Here is a 9,175-nt window from a genome sequence, read left to right on the forward strand (position 1 = left end):
TTTACCATGCTAATATATTGTCAATGATGATATCTTACATTTTAAAAAATGTAATATCTCTTTGTAATTGTTTGCAAAATTGAATTTAATTTTCTTGATGCAATGATCTAATCATTCATCTCTTGGATACTAACTTTAACAAAAGGCTATCTTCACATTTTTTTAATATAAAAAAAATCATTTTGTAGGCTTTATTTTCTTTATTTTCCCTTTCCATCACTTAAAAAATAATGTTGTGATTTCCTATTTTTTTCCCTAGTTGGTCTTGAATTTCTAAAAGGTGGAAGTGCACCTTTCTCGTTTTAATGTATGAATTTTAAACAGATTAATAAGAAAAAAAGACTTTAAAAAAAGATGTAACACAATCTATTAATAGGCCTTAATATGTAGTACATTTTACTATCAACATATGATGTTGTGCTATGATCTATTGGTACTAATGGGACACTTCAGAATCCGTTTGGGTTAGTTTTATGAAAATTCATGTTTTGAAAAATTTAGAAGTTGTGTTTAGAAAATGTGTTTTTCAAATTGAAATTAAGTGTTTGGTAAAATATGTAGAAATTATTGTTGATATGAAAAATTACAACGTGAAAATGCAGTTTTATAGTGATTTCCATGAGTTGCTATTTGAAAACGCAACTTTTTTTCTATTATAAAAATGTAATTTTCTTAAAAACGCAAAGCCAAACACCAATCTTATTGCATTTTCATTTAAATTTCTCTTTTTCTCCACTAAATCGCATTGCCAAATGGTATAATTTGAAGTATATTTTACTATTTTTAAGTATTACATTTGGGGTTGGACCCACCATATGAGAGGAGGAATAAAAGAAATATATATTTTAGAGAGTTTTATATATGAAAACTGAGGGAGTAGATTTTTTTTTTTTTTTTTTTTTAGCTTTAAAAACGGTATAAAACTTAAATAATTCTATTATTATTATCATTTGATTAGGCAAATCACCAAGCCTTTGCTTTTGAAATCTTAGGCAACAAAAGCAATTCAAGCCATTGTTGTCTCAAGATGGGAAAAGGATTTCAACCATGAAGAATATTCTGAAGGGTTTTCAAAGATGTCTAATCTTAGATTGCTGATAATTGATGGAATGGATTATCTTAATGACCAAAGACATCTTGCTCTTCCTAATAACCTAAGATATCTTCGGTGGAGGGACTGTCCTTTCAAATGTTTGGCATCCAGTCACAAACAACGAGTGGAGTTTGTTCACCTTGACTTGCAGCACGGCGATTTTGAATATCTTTGGGAAGGAGTAATGGTAATTTTGTTTTTTTTAATTGCGTTTCTATTATTTTGTTATTTTATTTTTATTTTTTAATTTGTAGCTACAAATACAAATACACTCCCGATGTATTTGAGCTTCTTCCTTTCATTTATAAAGCTGTTTTATTAAATTAATTTCTACGTTTTAAGAATAATCTTTGATTTTTTTTTTTTTTTTTGGTAACAGCGTTCAGTCAACTTAAAGTTCATTGATCTTAGTTGTTCCCAAAACCTCATTAGAACACCTGACTTTTCAGGTGTTCCGATACTTGAGGAACTAAGACTTTCTTGCTGCTATAGTTTGGTTGAGATCCACCCATCTATTGGACATCTCAGCAGGCTTCAAATTGGTATAATAGTAAATGGATAGGATTTGCTCTCTGGGCATCACTACCTATAGTTGGGTATCATGTGATGGCCCTTGGTGATATGCCTCAGAATCACTGTGCCTCTGAAAATATCCGGATATATGTTGATGTCAATAATGAACTTGACGTCAATATTTGCCTATTGTATTTGTCTCGTGATGATTGGTTTGCTAAAGTTGGGAATGGTGAATGCAGTAAGATTAAGGTTATATTTAAGACCGATAAATCAACCATAGGTATAAAGGGGAAATGTGGGGTCAGTTTGATATACAAGCAAGATGTGGATGAGTTCAACGAAACAAATGCACAATGTTTGATCAAGAGCTTTGGGGAAGTATCCATCTATAAATTAATTGGTAAAAGTCCATCCTATTCTATAAACATTCTTCCCATTAATGGCCAATCCTATTCTATCTTATTTTCTTTCTGACTATACATCTGGTTTTGTCATTGGAAAGTAAGTCAAGTCATTTTTCTTTTTCTTCTATTGGCTCACCATGCGCAAGCATGTATATTCTTCCAAAATAGATAGTAATGAGTGAATTATTATAATAATTATCATCATACTAACTTAGGTTTTCACATATATGCAGCCAGTGATGATGATGTACATATAGTCGATGATGATGATGATGATGTACATATAGTCCGTGATGATGTGCTTATAGTTGGTGATGATGATTTTGATGATGATGATATATAGAGTTGGTGATGATAATGATTGACAAAGATGACACCTAAGTGCTGTTTGTACTTTGACTATCTTTTTTTCATTGGATGAATTTCAATCAAGGCTTAGGCAATTAGATGTGTACATGCATTTCAATCAGCCTAACCATGTTTTAATCAATTTATATTTGGTTCATTTACAATGATTTGGAAACTTGTTCAAGTGGCATATCTGTGCATCTTGTTTCAAAATGAAAATGGAGTGGAAGATCTACTTTTACAGGGGATCTAGGTATAGACAGATACTGAGGTATAAGGTTTTACTAACAATATTTCTTGTTGGATGAATTTCAAGTGAGTTTGGTGCTATTGGATTGCATACAAGGATTACTTCAGGTAACCTTGTCACATTTCTCTCTTCTATGTGGATTTGAGTTAATGTCTATGAGACAGTGATTTGTGAATTTTGAAGCAAAACTTCAAGGTTATAAGTTTTTATCAATCTAGCTATGGTATGAAATAAGCATTAATTTTAGTATTTGGTGTTGAATATTTTCCTTGTAGTTCAAAAGTTGCAAGTTTCAAACAAGTTGACTTGTAAAGTAATATTGTTTTCAGATTATAATGGAACCCTATATATTCAAGAGGAAATGTCTGTTAGTAGTTATGCTTGCCTTTAAACTGTGTTATTTTCTACTATGCATCAAGGGTTGTTAGAGGGCGTGTTTGGCAACATTTAGGAGCCTAGTTTGCAGTCTAGTATGTACCTTTTTGGCATTCGCTGTACATTTGAGAGGGAAAGGCCTTTGGATCAGATTCTTGACAGGGTCTATTGAACAAGCATTTCTGTTTGCTCATGGAACAAATTTAATTAATAGGCAAAAACAGATTAATTGGCAATCTTTGAAGTCGTTCCTTTCTTTAAATTTGCTTCCCTAACCCATCATTTCCCTCTTATTGTGCAATTTATGTTCAATTTACTTAATGGGCACTCAAAATACAAGTGTGCTCTACATTCCAATACTTTTCTTGTAGAATACATAATTTAGATCACCTGTGTAACCCCAATGCAGCATTCTAATCTACTCCTCATTACTAGCCAACAATAGAATGCAAGTCTTGTAATAGCTTGAGAGAATCAGATGATTTTCCCCAGTTGATTTTTATTTTTATTTTCTTGTTTTTAGTTTTGCTGCTTCTACTTTCTTAAGTTTATTGTGAATGAAATTTCTTATCCATAAAAGAATTAAAACAGGAAAAAAAAAACCCTGCAAAACAAAAGTGGAAGGGACTCTTACCACCTTTAGGTTCTTTACAATTAGACCAACCACTTCTTGATTGTGGCTTGCCCTTATTGGAATTGATTATTCAGAACAACCATATGTGCTGTCAAATTGGTGTCTTCAGCTTTCTTTACATTCCAATCGCTTTTGCATTTGTGCCAATGCCTTGCTTTTATCAGTGTAGATTGGAAGGCATACCTTTAGATTTACCAGTTGATAATGAAATATATGTATCCATAGTAAAGCTGCAAAATTTCTCAGCCCAATCCAGTATTGGGCTATCCAAACTTTGGTCATGTTGAAACTAGACTACCTTTGTCCTTGACTGAACCTCAGCTAGCCTGCTTAGTCTATGTTTTATGTTGGTTTGAGCTCATGCTTGTTCACAAGCCTAAGTAAACTTTATTAACATGCTAAAATCAACAACATAAAATCTGTTGATTTACTAATACAAATTGGCCATCTGAAAGCATAATTCTTTGACACTGATGTTTGTTTAATCCATTGTTGCTGTTATTATCATCATCACATCATAATTATAATTTTACCATAGATGTCTTCTGGTTTGAGAATCTGAAATGTCAGACTAAGATATATAATTCAGTCATCATGATAAGTGAATTTTTGTGGCTGCTAGGCAGTGTGTGGGATGACTGGTGCATGAAGGGCTTTATACGGACAAGCTAATGGGGCAGAGCTATTCCTTCTGCATATGGGAGCTATTCTTTCGCTTCATCATCCCTTCTGCCGGAATGGTTTGGTAAACTCTTTTTTTGTTCTCGGTCAAGAAAATGGTAGACTTCATTTTTTGGCTAGACATATTAAGTCTCTTAACATTTTGTTGCATGCCTATCATTATACTAGGCTTCTAAATTCTCACTGTATGCGGCTCAGAAATTACTTATTTGTGCTACTAGCCTGCTACATGCCACATGCATTTGGAGCCACAGAAAAGTTTTCTCTAAACGTGTTTCCTTACACCTGAACTTATCTATGCACTTGGGCTTCAAATGATTTGAAAGGTGGAAACCCACAAGCAGCTAAAATGACTCTCAAGATTGTAATGGTTCTTGTAGTTGCAGAGATGGTTATCATAGGCATGATTCTCTTCTTTTGCCGCAATGTTTTGGGCTATGCCTTCAGCAGAGAGAAGGAAGTTTTGGATCATGATTTGTCTCTCTATAATCATGGATGGCTTACTAGCAGTACTTTCAGGGTAACTTTCTCACATTTCTCTCATGTAATGGGCTTTTACTTGGAGCAAAACTTTTGAATTTTTAACTTATTTATTCAAGGTATACCATCAACTGAGCATTCATTCATTATTCAGTTTAGAATATTTTCTTTAGAATTTAGAAGTTAACTAATAGTAAATAAAATATAAAAAGAAATAAATAAAGGTATCAAACAAGTTTGCTCTTGAATAATTCTGTTTTTGGGTTATAAATTATAGTAGTTGTTGCCTAATCATTCAGTATCTTTCTTCAAAACAGACCAGCATATCAAGACAATGTAGAAGTTGTAATCTTTCTTGATGCAATGCCATTGACCCTACAAATCTATTTTCTGCTTTGCATCAGGGATTGCTAGAGGAAGTGGCAGGTAGCATATAGGAGCCTATGTCAATTTTGGGGCATGTTATCTGGTTGGGGTTCGATTAATCATCGTTTTGGCCTTTATTGTACACTGAAGAGGGAAAGGCCTGTAGAGTGGACTATTGACATTGTGCATTGTACAAGCATTTCTATTTCTACTTGCTCTTAAAACAAGTTTCACAAATTGGAAAAAAAAATTCGTTATTGCCAAGAAAAAAAATCTCCCTCTCTTTATAACTGGTTTTTCTCACACCAAAAACTACAATTCATGTTCAACTTGATCATATAATACGAAAATTTGGAATCTTATAATTTTTTTTTGGGAACAACTCGTGTCTAATCTATATGTTTTAAATTTGGTGATTAGTGAAACATTTTAGGCTAATCAGAATAAACCAATTTTGAAATCTTAGTTGGATTTATGTTGATGTTTCAAGCATCAAAAGCAAGAGAGAGGATATTTGATGGTAATTTTTAGTTGTGGGTTTGATGGTTGGATGGTTGGTAGGTCATGGCATGAGTTGTGGGTTTGATGTTTTGCTCTTTTGTGGGTTTGCTTGCTCTGTATCAGAGAAGAGAGTCGAAGAGGAAGAGAGAGAGAGATGAGGAAGAATGAAAAAATAATATTTAAATGAAGTAGCTAAAAAAATAAAATCATTGATGCTAGTGTTGGGTGTGTTATAAAATGAGATGTTAAAATAAATAAAGAAGCTTTTAAGTTGCTAAATAGCTACAATTTTTGCCTCCCCCGTTGTAAATACTCTTAAACAAGCAACTATCCAATAATATTACTGTATGGTGGTGATGTGTGGATACTGTGTGTGGTGGCTGTGATATGAGATCGAGGGAATTAGTATTATCTTTTAGTTAAGTACTAGTCGCTAACCCGTGCGATGCACGGGATAGTTAAATAAAAGGATAATTAACAAACCTTATGTTAAAAGAAAAAACTAAAGAAATCAATGAGAGACTAATTTGCCCACCAAGAAAAAGAAAAAGGAAGAGAAGAGATTGAGAAAGAAAGAAAAAATTGTAATGTTACGTTAAAAGTTAAAAGAAAAGGCTAAAATAATAAATGAGAGACTGATTTGCCCACCAAAAAATAGAAAAAAGAAAAACAAAAGTGTAATGTTTGAAACTAAAGCAACATTAAAAACAATGGAGAAACTATTTGCAAAGAGGATTGCAACCTTTGTATGTGATATGATTTTGGCATCATTACTATGTTTACTTGGCTCAAAGCCAAAATTCAAATTCAATTTTGCAACAACAACCAAAAAAAAAAACATACAACAGCCTCTCTACACAAATCCACTTTTTGCTCTAATTTATTTTGCAAATCAGACACTATCAAGAATTTCAATAAACACTATTGCCACATCTATCTCTATTTTAGGCATTTAATTTACACATAAGCCAATAGCAGTAACTATCACAGTTGCTCAATGCTATGACTATCTTGATCCAAGCATTCTCCTTCTAGAATCTTATATCTTTTCTTTAAACCTGCATGTCAACAATTTTAAGTAAGAAAGTTGTCAAAAGTGATTTCAAGTAAAAATCACATTTACACATAATCTAAGCAACCTAACTCACTTTAGATCTTATAATTAAGCTGATAACATCTTATAATTTCATCTTAAGCTATAGCATCTTGCTCATTAAAAGGTCATATTCAACGCACAAAGCTCCTGCTCATTAAAATGCATAATATGTGTAGGTTTTGTCTTTCATATTTATGTGCTCTTACTATGTAGAAACCCAAAATAAAAAAGATCTTAGACTTTCTTGGATTTTGATATCTTATAATACTGCACATCATCAAACAACATCAACATAAGATGATGTTAATTCAATAAAGTGAACAAATCTGAAACAAAATCAATGTGTAAAACTCTAAGCATGCAAAAGAAATAAAAGCTTCAAAAGTGAAACTGAAAGCTTTTTGTCATATAAGGAAAATCGAAAATTCTCTTTTTAAATAGCCTACATTCCATACATTTTATAATAACTGAAAGAATAAAAAGAAAAAGGCTATATTAGGCTGATTCAGTTGCATGTTAGGAGGATATTCTTTGTAGTAATATAAGGCTTTACAATTCTGTCAATAGAATTCACACACACACACACTTATATATATATATATATATATATCACTTACCAACCAAAATCTTTTAAGAGTGACTTTCTTCGAGAAAAGGATGTGATATATAGGGAAAAAACTTTAGAACCCAAATGGCATTGGTTTGAAATAGAAAAAAAAAAAAAATGTTCCCAAAGTCAAAGCTAATCTACAAAATCTGTAAAACCCAATCAAACACATTTGATTCAAGCATCTCTTGAAGAAACAAAGGGGAAAAAACCAAAGTTCATAGTATTGATAAACTAAAGAAAATAATAATTTGCCATAAAAAAAAGGGGGTTGGGGGAAACAAAGTTCAGAGTTAAAGAAAATAATAATCTGCCATTGAAAAAAAAATTCATAAGAAAACTTAAATAGCCACAATTTTCATGAATCAAATATTGTCGAAATCATAAGTGGATAACAAACCAAATCCAGTTTAACAAATTGTTTGAAACTATAGGCGATAAGATTGCAGCCCTGTAACCGATAAATTTTAGTGAGAATCAATTCATGGATAGCAAATGTTTTGTCATTTGATGGTAGACTTCAACAAATCCAAACATCCAAAAAGTGCTGTATTGTTGTTTGGTATTCACGTCTATTGGACCAACATGTTTGTTCTAGAACAAAGATAATCAAGCAGATTGAGAGCAAGTTCAATAGATTTCTGTGAGAAGGCATTGATTTCTCGGCTTCTGGTGCTAAGTTCTTTGGGAAGTGTCTAATTAGTTTAATCAATAATTTGACCAAGGTACATAAAAATAGATGATGTACTGACAACATATATTGAAAGAGACAAATATATTGAGGAATGGAACATCGATCTAAATGTAGAAAGAGGCATTATCAATAGTAGTACCTTCATCCACCAATTCCTCCCACTTGAATCACCTTTGACTAACTTGAAAGACCATCCTTCAAGACTTGAAGTTTCCCATCTTCTAAATCTTGGTTGCTTCAAGAGGATTTTTTTTGAAACAGAGCAGTGTGAACGTTATTGACAACTATAATCAAACACATTGTAGGCAGACCATTAATGAACAATCAAAATTGACAACTACAATCAAATACATTGTAGGCAATCCATTAATAAACAATTGAAACAACGATGTTAGAAGACTACCAGAGTCTTTCTGTGGGTATTTATACTGGGATTTTGGGGCTGTCGAATGCTGTTGGATGACTACCAGAGGTAGTCTGTGGTATTTACATTGGGATTTTGGGTTGTCAAATCTCTGATATTTCCTGCATATTTTTTTCCTGGAGCCTAAGCCATTGCGTTGGAATATTCACAATAGACAGATAACACTATTGAAATAATTTCACCAAAAAAAATAAAAAAATCTTCTCAAATCAATTTTCAATAACTACGGAGACCCATCAACACATCCTCAACTGAAAATTATTTTACAATATCCATTTCATTTTATTTACAATTGAGATTTGGAGATACCTAAAGAAGAGATGAAGGAGGGAAGAGAGAGAGAGGTTGGCGTTAGAAAGCTGAAAGTCTGAATTTTTGAAAGTGTATTTGAAAGAGAAAAAAGTTGGCGATAGAAAGCTGAAAGTCAGAAGTTTTGAAACTGTCTTTGGAAGAGATAGAGGTTGGCGTTAGAAAGCTAAAGGTCTGAAGTTTTGAAACTGTGAAGACAGGTAGAGCAAAAGGAGGGGAGACCAAAAGACGTTGGTGTTAAAGAGTAAAAACTATTCGACTTGGGTTGAATGTAAGATACATGTAGGTTTGGGCTTTATGGTGGACAACACTATCATAAGTTACATATAATTAAAGCTATAAAGATTGGGCTTTATGGTTGAGATAGTGCTAGAAATTATTTTCTTTTTTATAGTAT

The 9,175-nt window shown here is 32.4% G+C and overlaps 2 protein-coding genes and 1 long non-coding RNA gene across 9 annotated transcripts in view; 2 read left to right on the forward strand and 1 right to left on the reverse strand.

Annotated features, from left to right (window-relative positions):
* The window catches only part of LOC126699312 (disease resistance protein RUN1-like), a 77,648-nt gene extending 72,133 nt beyond the window's left edge, over positions 1 to 5,515 (forward strand). The window contains exons 16-17 of the mRNA XM_050397057.1: positions 4,628 to 4,821; positions 5,186 to 5,515. The gene's annotated coding sequence lies outside the window, so the exon portion shown is untranslated. The remainder of the gene's footprint in view (positions 1 to 4,627; positions 4,822 to 5,185) is intronic.
* Positions 1 to 9,175, forward strand: part of LOC126699308 (TMV resistance protein N-like) — a 57,899-nt gene that overhangs the window by 24,618 nt on the left and 24,106 nt on the right. The gene's annotated exons all lie outside the window — the stretch shown is intronic.
* LOC126699315 (uncharacterized) lies at positions 6,503 to 9,003 on the reverse strand. The gene is made up of 2 exons (XR_007646770.1): positions 8,185 to 9,003; positions 6,503 to 6,706 (listed from the first exon to the last, which is right to left on the reverse strand). It is a non-coding gene; the product is annotated as an uncharacterized LOC126699315 (long non-coding RNA).

This window comes from Quercus robur, chromosome 9 (assembly GCF_932294415.1).
Source record: "Quercus robur chromosome 9, dhQueRobu3.1, whole genome shotgun sequence".
Classification (NCBI taxonomy): domain Eukaryota; kingdom Viridiplantae; phylum Streptophyta; class Magnoliopsida; order Fagales; family Fagaceae; genus Quercus; species Quercus robur.